This window comes from Diabrotica undecimpunctata, chromosome 1 (assembly GCF_040954645.1).
Source record: "Diabrotica undecimpunctata isolate CICGRU chromosome 1, icDiaUnde3, whole genome shotgun sequence".
Classification (NCBI taxonomy): Eukaryota; Metazoa; Arthropoda; class Insecta; order Coleoptera; family Chrysomelidae; genus Diabrotica; species Diabrotica undecimpunctata.
Window position 1 is genome coordinate 143,395,441 of NC_092803.1, and position 13,356 is coordinate 143,408,796.

A 13,356-nucleotide genomic window follows, 5' to 3' on the forward strand; every position below is an offset into this window, starting at 1 on the left:
GTGTGATATAGTTTAACAAACTAATACTAGGAATTTGATATGCTTGTACGTATCGAGAAAATGCATCAATTATTGTAAGAAATGGTGTATTGGATATTATAAATACATCCATATGAATATGGTCAAATGGCTTAGAAGCCGTTGGTGTAAGATTAAATTTAATGACTGGCGGGTCTCTATCATATTTATTTTTTAAACAAACTTGACAATCGTTGACATACTGTTCTATATCTTCTGACATATTGGGCCAGTAGTATCGTAAACTCATTAACATTTTTAGCTCATTTATACCACGATATCATTTTTTGTAAGCATTATAATAGTTAAGTTTTTCTTTTTGTTCGTCGGTAGTCTCAATATCATCTAATATTTTTGTACAGCGCACAAATTTGAATGCAGAATTTTAGAAGTAATTTTGCAATGCAACTAAAAATGTTTTAGGTGACAGTGGTGGTCTAAAATACAAGGCATATAATTTTCTTGAGCCTATATAATCTTTAACAAAATTTATGATTCTTTTTTGCAGATCTCTTTGAGGTAAGATAACAAATAGTCTTGTGTTCTCAAATATCTTTTGTCTTTTAGTTTTTATTTCATTAATTTCTCCATAAGTTAATAATATTTGATTTTTGTAGAAATTCAAGGCTCGGTCTGTAATTGGTATACTAAGAACTGGATACTTAGCTGAAGTATGTACTGTGTTTCCATTAGTATCTTCATTTTCACTTGGATTAACATTTAGAGGTCTAATTTGTATATCTGATATTATGTTTATTCTTTTTTCTTGTCCATTCTTGTCATCTAATGTTTCAAAAAGTCTTCATTGCTTAACTGAGGAAGACAAAAGTCATTTGGATCAAGTTTTCTGTCTTTTTGTATTACATCATCTATGTCATTAAGACATTGTATAATTCATAATTTGCGTTTTCAAAGGGGTCTACGTCTATTATTGGTCTTAGTAAAGTTATCTTCAAAGGTTTGTCTGTCGTGTTTATTATTTCCCTCATAGCGTAGCCATTTTTTGCTAATGTTAATGTTTCAGGTATATAAACTTCTTCTAAATATGTTTCTTCGATTATTATTTCTCCATTAGGTATACTGACAGGAAGAGGATAAAGCATTCTTTTCTGTGTACCTATAGTAAATTCAAATTTAATATCCGTTGGTCCTATAAATTTAATCGGTATCGTTACATTGTTATTATAAAGTTGTTTATTAGTAAAATCTATAACTAAATGCATTCTAATCATATCTTCTAATCCTAAGATTCCATCAAAATATTCGTGAAAATCATATAAGATATAAAGAATATAAAAGTCACTTCTGAATTCTGGAAATGTTGGTATTTCGGCTTAATATTTAATAGTCTTAGTATAAAGACCAGTTATAATATCTACATTTGACTGGTATATGCAATTGGGAAAATATTTTTCGGCAATACTTGATTATAGCAAAGACCTGGCAGTACCAGTATCTATCAGCAATTTTATTTTTGAACTTCCTACTTCAATATATGGTAGAGGATTATTCGAATTTATTACTATATTGACTGTTTTCTTTCCGAGGCATCTATCTGAAAATTTTGGTCACCTTGACCGTTTTGTGGTAAATCATACTTAGAATTTCTAAAATAGCTATTTACTCGTTCATGTTGTGGTTCTCTTGGATTATTGTTTTTGTTTTGATAATTATTTGTGTATAGCTCGTTAGCTATAGTATCGGAAATTCGCCTAGGGAAATAATTTCTCCGATAATTATTGTATTTATTGGAATTTGATCTAGCGTTTGAATTTAATGTATTTCTGGATGCTATTGACATAGGTTGTGGCCTAGGTAACCGATCATTAGGAATTCGATTGGGCCTGAATACATTACTTTCTGGTCGGAAGTTTGTGGAACGATTCTGAGATGTGCAATAACTGAAAATGTTGAAGTGTTAAAGAATTTTAGTTTTAATAACCTTGATTTCGATATAGAAAGTTAGAATTGAAAGGGTTTTGATTTTGATGTGTAAAATTTGGATTTGTTAGATATTGATCTGTGGTGTTAAAATTTTGGGGACAATGGTTGCTAGGCTGATTTGGCCTGTTAGATGGATTAAAGAAATTGTGTGACTTAAAATTATGATTGTTTTTTGGAAAACTAGAATGACCATATAAATTTTCAAAATTATGAAACTCGTCGACATATGCAATGGCATCTTCAAGAGAACTGGGTTTCTTAAGGTGCAGATTATTTTTAAAATCACCCGTACATCCTGCAATAAAAGTGTTCAGTGCGATTTTATCACAATGGTTAATTTGGTATAATTTATCTGCATGCTCTATACTAGTATCGTTACTCATTCTTTGGAATACATTGCTTCATAATAGTTGTATTCTTGTTCCAAAATATGAAGTGTTTTGTTATAATTTAAGTTAGGTAAAGTCCTCCTTCTAGTTTGAAGACATCAAGAGACAAGGAAATATTTACTTTAGGAAATATGCACCAATAAACGTCTGGCCATCAACAATTATACTTTATTCCTTCTTACATATAGAACAATACAAAACTTGACTGACAGTAGTTTATTACCTATTTATGACATTACTCATTGCATTGTCAACAATGTCACTTCATATAAAACAACATCCACTTTTTATGTTGGATATTCTAACACTCTCCTTCAACATGAAAAGTAGATAAGCTAAATAATAGACCTTAACAAAATAAACATTATTTTAAATTCAAATTCTGACAGATTAACTGCAATTTCTTTGAATTTAACGACTTGGTCAACATATCAGCCACCATTTCATTCGTCGACATATATTTTAATTGAATATCATTGTTAGCTACTTTTTCACGAATAAAATGATACTTTACATGAATATGTTTCGTTCTCTTATGGTATACTTCATTTTCCGATAACTTTATGGCACTTCGATTATCATTACGTATAACCATCGGAAAACCTTCAAACAAAAACTTACAATTCACATTGTTTTCAAATATTTCTTTACATAAATATGTTAAGTATAACGATTCTTTTGCTGCCTCAGTTATGCCAATATATTCAGCTTCAGTTGAACTTAAAGCCAAAGTTCTTTGCTTTTGACATTCCCATGAGATAGGACCACCAGCCAACGAAAAAATAAATCCATAAAATGACTTTCTATCTGAACTGTTATTGGCCCAATCTGAGTCAACAAAGCCACTTAAACTAACATTTGACTTTCTGTAATTAATTCCTACAGTTCTTGTACCTTTTAGGTATCTCAAAACACGTTTGGCTGTTAACCAATGTTCTTTCGTATGAGTCTTATTAAACTGGCTAAGATAAGTGACAGAGAAAGCTAGGTCAGGCCTTGAACAAACCGCTAAATACATCATTGAATCAACCAATTCTTGATAAGGACATTCATACAAAATTCCTTCATTAGAAAGTTTAACATTCGGTTCTTAAGGAGTATTTAAAATTCTACAATTCGTCATTTCAAATCGTTCAAGTATTTTATCAATATACTGTTCTTGACTTAATTTCAATTCAAACTCTGACTTACTTCTCTCTATCTTCATACCCAAACAATGTGTAATTGGACCCAAATCCTTAATATGAAAGTTTTTATCTAATTCGTTTTTCAAAACTCTAACCTCATCATGATTATTGTAAAAAACAAAAAAATCGTCTACATAGAGTGCTACAATAAGGATTGAATTCTCATTATTTTTAACAAAAATACATGGTTCAATTTCACATTGTTTAAAATTCAACTTTAACAAAATTTGGTATGCCTTTTTATACCACAGTCTAAATGACTGTTTGAGACCATATATAGCTTTCCTGAGCAGACAGACTTTATGTTCCAAGTCTGGTTCATCAAAACCTTCAGGTTGAGCCATATATATGGTTTCATCAATCTCACCATTCAGGAATGCAGTCTCCACATCTAAATGAACTGTATCTAGATTTAATTCAACAGCCATCGCTAACAAAAGCCTAAAATTACTAAAACGAATGACTGAAGAATACGTTTCTGAATAGTCAACCCCATATTTCTGTGTAAAACCCTTTGCCACCAATCTTGCCCTGTACCTTACTATTTCACCCTTTTCATTTTTCTTTATTTTAAACACCCATTTATTCTGAACAATATTTGTATTTGCAGGTTTATCAACCAATTCCCAAGTATTATTCATTCTGAGAGCTGTCAATTCATTCTGAATGGCTAATTTCCATTCATGGCTGTGACTACTTGACAGTGCCTCAGAAAGACTTGTGGGCTCAAATTCATTTGACATAGTAAACATGGCAAGATCAGGTACATTTTGCAGATCTTTATCTAACAAAAAATCATTATACAATTTTGGTTTATTTCTAACACGTGTAGGGTAACGCTTAGATTCTTGAACACTATCACTATTTCTTTCTTCTCTATTCACTTCTTGATTTTCACTCGCACTTTCTTCTACACTTTTTATATTCTCAGATTCCACAATTTCACCGATACCACTTTTTACTTCTTCGGAGTTTTCATTCACACTAAAAAATTCCGACTGATGTTGGTTCACTGATTTGGCTTTACCTTCAACAATTCGCAAATTGCATATAACCTCAGGTTTAAATCGTACGTCGTGGCTCGATACGATTCTTCTTTCAGATGGAATCCATATCCTAAAACCATCCCTCTCATTCACATAACCAACTAAATAACCATGTATCGCCTTGTCATCAAATTTACTGCGAAGATTCTTGTTAACGTGAACATAACATTCAGTGCCAAATATTCTTAAATGTTTCAAAGTTCCAATTGGCTTTCCATACCACAATTCATAGGGACTTTTACTTTCAATTGATGACTTTCCTGTGCGATTCAGAATGTACACTGCAGTATTGCATGCTTCTGCCCACAATTGTTTGGACAACTTACATGTGTTTAACATGGAACGTGCGCACTCTACAATGGTGCGGTTTTCCCTTTCAGCAACACCATTCTGCTGAGGTGTATAGGGTGGAGTGATACAATGCTCTATACCTCTCTTCGCAAGAAGTTCAGATACCTTTCTATTGTTAAACTCTCTTCCTCCATCGCATCTCAGTTGCTTTACTACATGGCCATTTGTACTAGCTTCATTTAAAAATTGTTCTAAGAAAGTACATACCTCACTTTTGTGTTTCATAAAGAAAACTTTCCGAAACTTACTAAAGTCATCTTTAAAACATACGTAATAACGTGCTTTTCCCAGTGATTCTATAGACATGGGCCCATTCACATCTGCATGTATCTGCTCACCAGTGACTTGTGGTCGATTGATCCTAGATTTGAATGGCAATCTATGCATTTTTCCAATTGCACATCCATCGCAAAAGCTTTCTTTGCACCCATCAATGTCTATATTCATTTTCTTCAATATCTTCTTTACATGTTGCTTATGCTGATGACCAAATCTTTCATGGTACACTTGCAACATATCTGTTGACTCTGCTAAGTTTACTTGAACGGGATTTGTCGGTTTCATAACAGGTATATCAAGTGCATACAGGCCATTACTGAAGTACCCAGTCATTACAGATTCACAAGTGTTTTTATCATATATATTTACACCTTTTTCATCAAGTACTGTAATAAAACCCCTTTGTGCAGCAGCTTTCACAGAAAACAAATGAGCACTTGCTTCAGGAACATAAAAAACATTCTTCAAGTCAGCACCTTTCCATTTATTATTCAGATGCATTTGAATTTTCACTGTTCCTTGTCCATGGGCTAACATACATACATCTTTCTTACCAAGTGATATACTTTCTGGTTCAGCAAATTCTGTATAAGATGAGAAATATTGCTTATCTGTAGTGATATGATTTGTTGCTCCACTGTCACAATACCATTTTCCAGCTTCAATACAATTGTTAGATGAGGCACTTAAAACAACAGATAAAAAAGCAGTATCATTACTTTTATTCTTACCTAAATTCTTAACTGATTTTATCAACGGACACTCTTTCGCCCAATGGCCTAATTTCTTGCATTTATGACATGGAATTTTTTCTTTTGCACGATGTACATTTTTCTTTGACTTCATACTTTGGTTCTGATTGTATTTTTCTGTCGGGCTATTGCGTGCAACGAACGCAAAAGATTCTACAGTACTTTGGTCACGTAATTCAATGGTACACAATTTCTCAATCAGTAAATTCAAAGTTTGATTCTTTGATGGTATCGTGTCCCACAAATCTTTGAAATTATCAAAGTCCTTACCCAAAGTTGATAAGATCCGACCATTTAACATTCTTTCGGGTAAAACATTTTCATCATGCTTCTGCAGTTCATCATTTAAATCTACAAACAGTTTCTGCAACTTCGCAACATGTGTACTAATATCCTCTTTTTCATCACGTTGGACTCTAAAAAAGGCTTCAATTAACATGTTTAACCGTTGCGTACTGCTACGTTCAAATCTCGCGCGCAATTTGTCCCATATTTCACTAGCGTGAGTACACGTCAACACGAGCTCGGCAACAGTTTTTCCTAGCGTACCTGCTAACAAACTTGCCGCTTTCGCATCGTCTTTTAACCATTGCTGATGCTTCTGTATTTCCGCTGAAGTTGAATCTTCACTAACCTCAGGACACTTACACATACCGTTTACAATGTCTTCAAGTGCATACGAACGTAATAACATCGAAACGTGCCATTTCCACTTTGCCCAGTCTTCAGGACCCTCGAGTTTGTCAACTTGAATTTTATAATCGTTATTGCTGGTCGCCATATTTTATTCACCGACAATAACAACAAACTAAACTGAATGAAGTACGAACCTAACTTGTTCACAGTTCACACGTGGACTGGGCCCATAACCTGTTATAATTTAAGTTAGGTAAAGTCCTCCTTCTAGTTTGAAGACATCAAGAGACAAGGAAATATTTACTTTAGGAAATATGCACCAATAAACGTCTAGCCATCAACAATTATACTTTATTCCTTCTTACATATAGAACAATACAAAACTTGACTGACAGTAGTTTATTACCTATTTATGACATTACTCATTGCACTGTCAACAATGTCACTTCATATAGAACAACATCCACTTTTTATGTTGGATATTCTAACAGTTTTGTTCGTGATAGTTCTTGCATTAAGCAGACTAAATCACGTCTATCTGCGAAGCATTGTTCTAATGCTTTCTTTATACTATTCCATGTCGTTAGTTCCATGTGATTTCCTACTAGTGCTTCTGCTTTTACAACTACTTGTATGCACTCCAAAATGTGTTTATTTAAATATGGATCGTTATATGCAGAATATGTTTGTATTAGTTCGTTGGATCTTAAGATAAATTTGTTGAGAGTATTGGAATCTCCGTCGTAGGGTTTAATATTCTTTAATTTTGATTTGAGAAAATCCCAGTTAAGAGGAGTTTCAGTTTGAGTTGCAGTAGCCATATTTTCAAATCAAAATCTCTCACAAAATTTTATAGAATTATGTATTATGAAAAATATATATGCAATATAAATATTTTTTAAATATTTCAAAAACTTATTCAATAAAAATAAATATTTTCGATAGCATAAATATGTATTAAACTGGATAAAAAGTATCAACATTCTTATTCAAAAATTCAAAAATAATCTATCTATCCTCACAAATTTATGAAAGGAAAGTCGAAAAGGAAAGGCACTTACACTTATCTGGAGCACCTGCTTCTCTTCTCCGAACTTTTGCTTCCTCTGGAACTCTGCTACTTCTCGTTAATACCCCTGTAGGGTAGAAGTTCGATTTGGATACGCACTACGATAAACACCAAAAACCAAAAAAGTTCTATCACTTGATGTGTAAAATGTTGTTTTCCAATCTGCACGTATCCTACTGACAGCGCTAATTATAACTTTGTGTTTAGAAAAGGAGTTTTTAAACATTATTTTATTTTTTGAAAATACAAATACAAAAAAGTTATGTAGCAAAAGTTATCTAACAAAAAGTTAACAAGCAAAAGTTATCTTAATTGAAATGTCCCTCTATTTATAATATAGTATTGCGTAGTTTCTATTAACCTACAATGTGCAGATTCTGTGGAATCAAGTGACGTAACTCCCTGTTCGGGTCCGTGACTAATCCAGATATCTGACAACTTTTTTAGTTATAGCTTATATAAAGAAAACCCATATATTTTTTGCATAAATTTCAGCGTACTTTTCTATTTATTAACAGTTTAGTGTAAAAAATGCCATTTTTTCGGTTTTTTGCATACCATTGAAAAGGTTAATATTTAAGGTAAAATTACAAAATTTTACCTTTTAGAACGTAAAAAGCTGCAGAATGACAATTTCTAAAAGTTGTAAAATTAAATGATTACTTCAAAAGCTGCAAAATAATGCAAAACGTTATTTGTTTATAACTATTTTAAAAAATCAACTTAGGCATTTGTGATTCCGCCTAAAATTGGGTATTATTATCATCAGCAAATCATTTGTTTATCCCAGAGACCATCTTTTTGCAGTAGCATTACTCTAAAAATAATGAAGATACGGTAGTTCTAAGCATGGCAAATGAAATTTTAAGTTAATCTACCAACATACACCCCAAAAAAGGAAAACAAAAATAATTTTTTACAACGTAAAAACCCTTTTGTAAAATTACGATTATTATTTTATTTATAAACAATTAGAATAAATTTTATACTTTTGCTCGTAGATAAACAATTTTTTTTTCATATTTGAAAAGATGACATTTTTACACTAATTTTAAAAGAAAAAAGTGGTTCTACGATATTGGGGCAAGGCCCATCGGGATAGGCAAGGTAGGCGCCGCCTAACCTCTTTAAATATACAATAATAAATTATTTATTATTATAAATTATTTATTTCAAAATAGTGATTTATAAATACCTATTTAAAAAAAAGCTACTTTTTTATATTCGCTCCGAAATTTTAGTTCATTCTATATTTCTCTCTGTCTTGCGCTTAGGCAGGATCATCGAGTTAGAATCTATGGAGAAGCTATGAGCATATTAACGTGTGTATTAAAAACTGCGTAGGTAGGCGTGGCTAACGATGATACCAATATGGCGTTGGGATCATGGCCGGACTCAATAATATTAAAACTACTATAAAAATATGACTAGTTATTCAGAAGATTTAATCATAATCTAAAAAAGTGCAATACATTTTTAATAAACTATGATTTATTTATCCCGCGGTAACCACTAAAAACACGATATATCATACATAAAGATAAATTAATACAGTCAAATACTATTAATTTATTCTCTGAAGAACGGGCCATTACTTTGTTTACATATTTGTATACTAACCTGTAGAACGTTATTCCTGAAGAGTTTTTATTAACATTGCTTCTGCTACTGCAACTACGTTGAGAACAAGAAACCATTATTATGCACTATCACAATATATTATTACAGTTTCTATAAAAGTATTATAAAACTAAAAATATTCGAAAAACAACAAACGTAAACAAACATAATATACAATCTGTCATACAATATACAAGTGTCAAAACAATCTTAACAATATGGCCTAAGTGAGATCGTTCTTAGTCACGTGATGCCCTCTCCATAGATTTTAACTCGATGGGCAGGAGCAACCCAAGCAGCACGGCTAGTCAGATCTTTCGAAAGTCGATATAATCGCGCACCTTTGGCTTCATTCGGCCTTTTTCAAGCCGTCAAAATCAAGAAAGATTGGAAATTACTGTAATGGGCTGGCCTTTGCCAAATTCTAAATTTTATCAACAGATAAGAAGGATAATTAACCATTTTCGAGATCGTTTAAAACAATACGGTATAAGAACCATAAATAAATATGTGGTAGTTATTTAAGAAATTCAGTTTTTTGTTGGATTTGTCTACTGCTTTCAAATTTGGAGTAAAATGTTTCGGTGAGTCAGAGATATTGAGATTTGAAAAATTTATCAGCTAATATCAAAAAACGTGAATCTTCGAAAAAACATTTAAACAAATGCTTAGGTGTAAAACGGTTAAAAAAAAATAAGCAAACTGTTAACAGCATTACAACGATTATTTTAGCAAAGCTAGAACTTACATTTGCGGTACGGATGGGAGCCATAATTCTTCAATGGGTAATTTTAAAGAAATTTTTACTTTTGCAGTTAAACGCGATCAGGAAATCCAAGATCATATTAAAAAAATAGAAGGGATGCCCTTAAGGTTTGTCAAAGTAATACAAAAAGATTTAATAGATCGTCTTGCTGATTACATAAAAAATGGAGTTTCAAGAGAAAATCTGTACTAGCGGACGATACTACTGATATTACCGAAACATCACAATGTGTTTTAACAATCCGTTTTGTTAACATGATCGTTTTTACTTAAAATTAAGTAAAAATAAATTATTTTTTGAAGATAATTTATTATAGATAGTGTATTTTAACTTTTCGTAAAGCTAACAATGATAGTATTACTAAAAATATGTGATGTGATGATTTTTGGGAGAATGTTTTTTTCATAAATTTTTTAAACAAATTACATATTTGTAATTTACGCAAATAGTGAAAATACAAATATTAAAATCCGTTGAGTAGATCCGGAGATATAAACAATAATTGTAGTAGATTAAAGATGCATTTTTATTTTTTGAACGCGTAGATTTGTGGCTTCCTCCTCTACCGCCACTTACTCGTCACTTAATTTAAACCATATTTTTGACAATTCACAGAGGATCCTGTTATAGTGCAATGTTTGTACAAGATTTTGTGCAAAAACTACGAATCTTTTCTTTCAAATGCCGGAAATTGCATTCATTAATTGTTACCGGTTACCAATTAGCTGTGAATTAAAAAAAAACTATTTTTGCACCAAATTATCGTGAAACAACTTGTTTTTAAATTCGTGTAAAAATGTCAGCTTTTTGAATATAAAAAAACATTTTATCTTCGAGCAATGGTTCAAAAGTTATTTTTCTTTCAATTCAATATTTAACTTTCATTTGGTATTTGCAGAATTACTGTATCTCTATTGTTTTCTGACTAATGTGACTGCAAAAAAAGGTCTCTGAAATACACAAATAGAATAGCTTTTTAACTAACTAATGGATCGATCTGAAATTTTTAGGGTTTGCTAAAGACCACAATATCCAACTTTGGGCAAAATAACAAATGTCTAGGAGAGTTCGGTTCTGCATCGATAATTATAATGTTGTATTCAATATGGACTCCGAATATTTTTAATATTAACAAAGTTTAATGTAAGTTATAAATTGTGAATCTTAGTGATATATTGAAATAAACTGTAAGTGTACAAACTCCTTACATAATATCCAGTTAAATTAGTATTAAAGTCAGCAAATTGCAAATTATTTGTTATTGTTGTCAATAAACAAATCCAGTTTTATCAGCAAAAAACCGCTTTTAGTAAAGACCGATATACCTGTTTTAGCAGTTGTACAGAGTCGGACTTACTTTTCACAAACGTTTATCGAAATGAATTCAAACATGGAATCACACAACAGTTCTACAATACAAGACCATCAAAATCGAATAAACACGTCACAGTCATACTCTTCGGCAGCGTCGAGAGTGCAATTTCCATTAAAGTCCCAAGCAATTATCTTTAGTACCTTAGAAAAAACCAAACTTCAAGACTACCTTCTCCCACTTGGAAATATAATTCAACCGAAAAATATAATCTTCTCTTCTAGATTATCTAATAATCGCATATGTATGTATTTATCCAATAAACAAATAGTGGACGATTTTATGAATAATCACGGTCAAATAGAAATACAAGGGAAATTGTCAGAGCAAGAAGGTTAGTTACACCAGCGGAACGACTTGTACTCTCCGGCGTATGTCCTTCAATACCGCACGACTTGCTAATCAGTGAGTTACAAAAAATCGGCATAGTTCCTGTCTCTTCCATGACCTTCCTTAAAATAAGTTCTTCTATGCCTGAGTACAATCACATACTTAGTTTCCGAAGACAAATCTATATCAGTCCTCACAATCTAATACTACCAGAGTCATTTACTCTTGTTTTTGACAACACGACATATAGAATATTCATTTCTCAAGACAGTTTAGTTTGCTTTAGATGCAAGAAGCCAGGACACATCGCTTCACAGTGCTCCGAACCACTAGCTCAAATAAACCCCAACCAAAACAACGAAGCATCGGTATCCAGCGCAACAAATATATCCTTGCAAGCATCCAATGACACGAACCCTTCTCAGTGTGAACAAATGTCTATTTCCAATATCCCGGAGATACCGAACAAAGTAGACTCATCAAATAAGGACAGTCACATAATTAATCACCCAAAAAGAAACTTTGATGAAATTATTTCACCTGAAGCAGATCCATCTTCAAAAGAACGTAACATTTTTCCACCACCTAAAGTCCAAGCAAAATCTAAAAAAGCTAAAATTAGTTCAGCAAGCACTTCTGAATGCTCATTTTCTCTCTTACTTGACCCTGCTAAAAACTTCATAGAAAATCACCCTCTATCTTTCCCTCTAAACGTTGATCAACTTAACATGCTCCTAATGAATATCATGGGGTCAGCAGATCCTATAACCACAATTAAAGAATATACCACAGACCTATTAGCTTTGTCCCATATGCTCAGTCAAGTTTATCCTCATTTAAAAGAAAGATCCATAAAACGTAAATTCAGGTCCATAATGAAAAAAATCCATAATTATATTAACAGTGAGGCATCGGAAGCTGAAAGTGACACATCGCAGTTAAGCCAACATTAATTAAAAACATCCCTTGTTGTCTAGTCCTTTCTGACTCTCTCAGCGCAGTCAAAGCTATGCAAAATGTATACCCTAAACACCCCATTGAGAAAATTATCAGGGCCAAATTAATGAAAGCTCAAGAAAATTTCAGAAGAGTCCACTTCCTATGAATACCATCTCATATAGGCATAGAAGGGAATGAAGAAGCAGATACTAGTGCGCGTAACGCTATCACCAGTGACACATCAGAAACACAGTGTCGGAGTATCGCAGGCGATCTAAAAGTTTATTTCAAAAATAAGGTGTTAAGTGCGTGGAATCGGGAGTGGAATGACTCTAGTTCGAAACTCAGAACCATCAAAAGTGATATTTTTTCATGGAAGTCCACAGCCAGAAGTAGAAGATGCCAAACTATTATTCCACATCTACGACTTGGACACTGTAGGTATACTCATGCCTGTCTCTTCACAAATAATGAACCTCCAAAATGCGAAACATGCAATACAGTAGACAGTATAAAGCACTTCTTGATAGATTGTCCTAAATACGTAAATCAAAGACAGTCTTAAAATTTGCCAAATAACCTAAAAGCACTCCTCAACAAAAGTTTAGTTCCGAACAATTTATTAGGTTACTTACAATGTATAAATATGTTACACAAA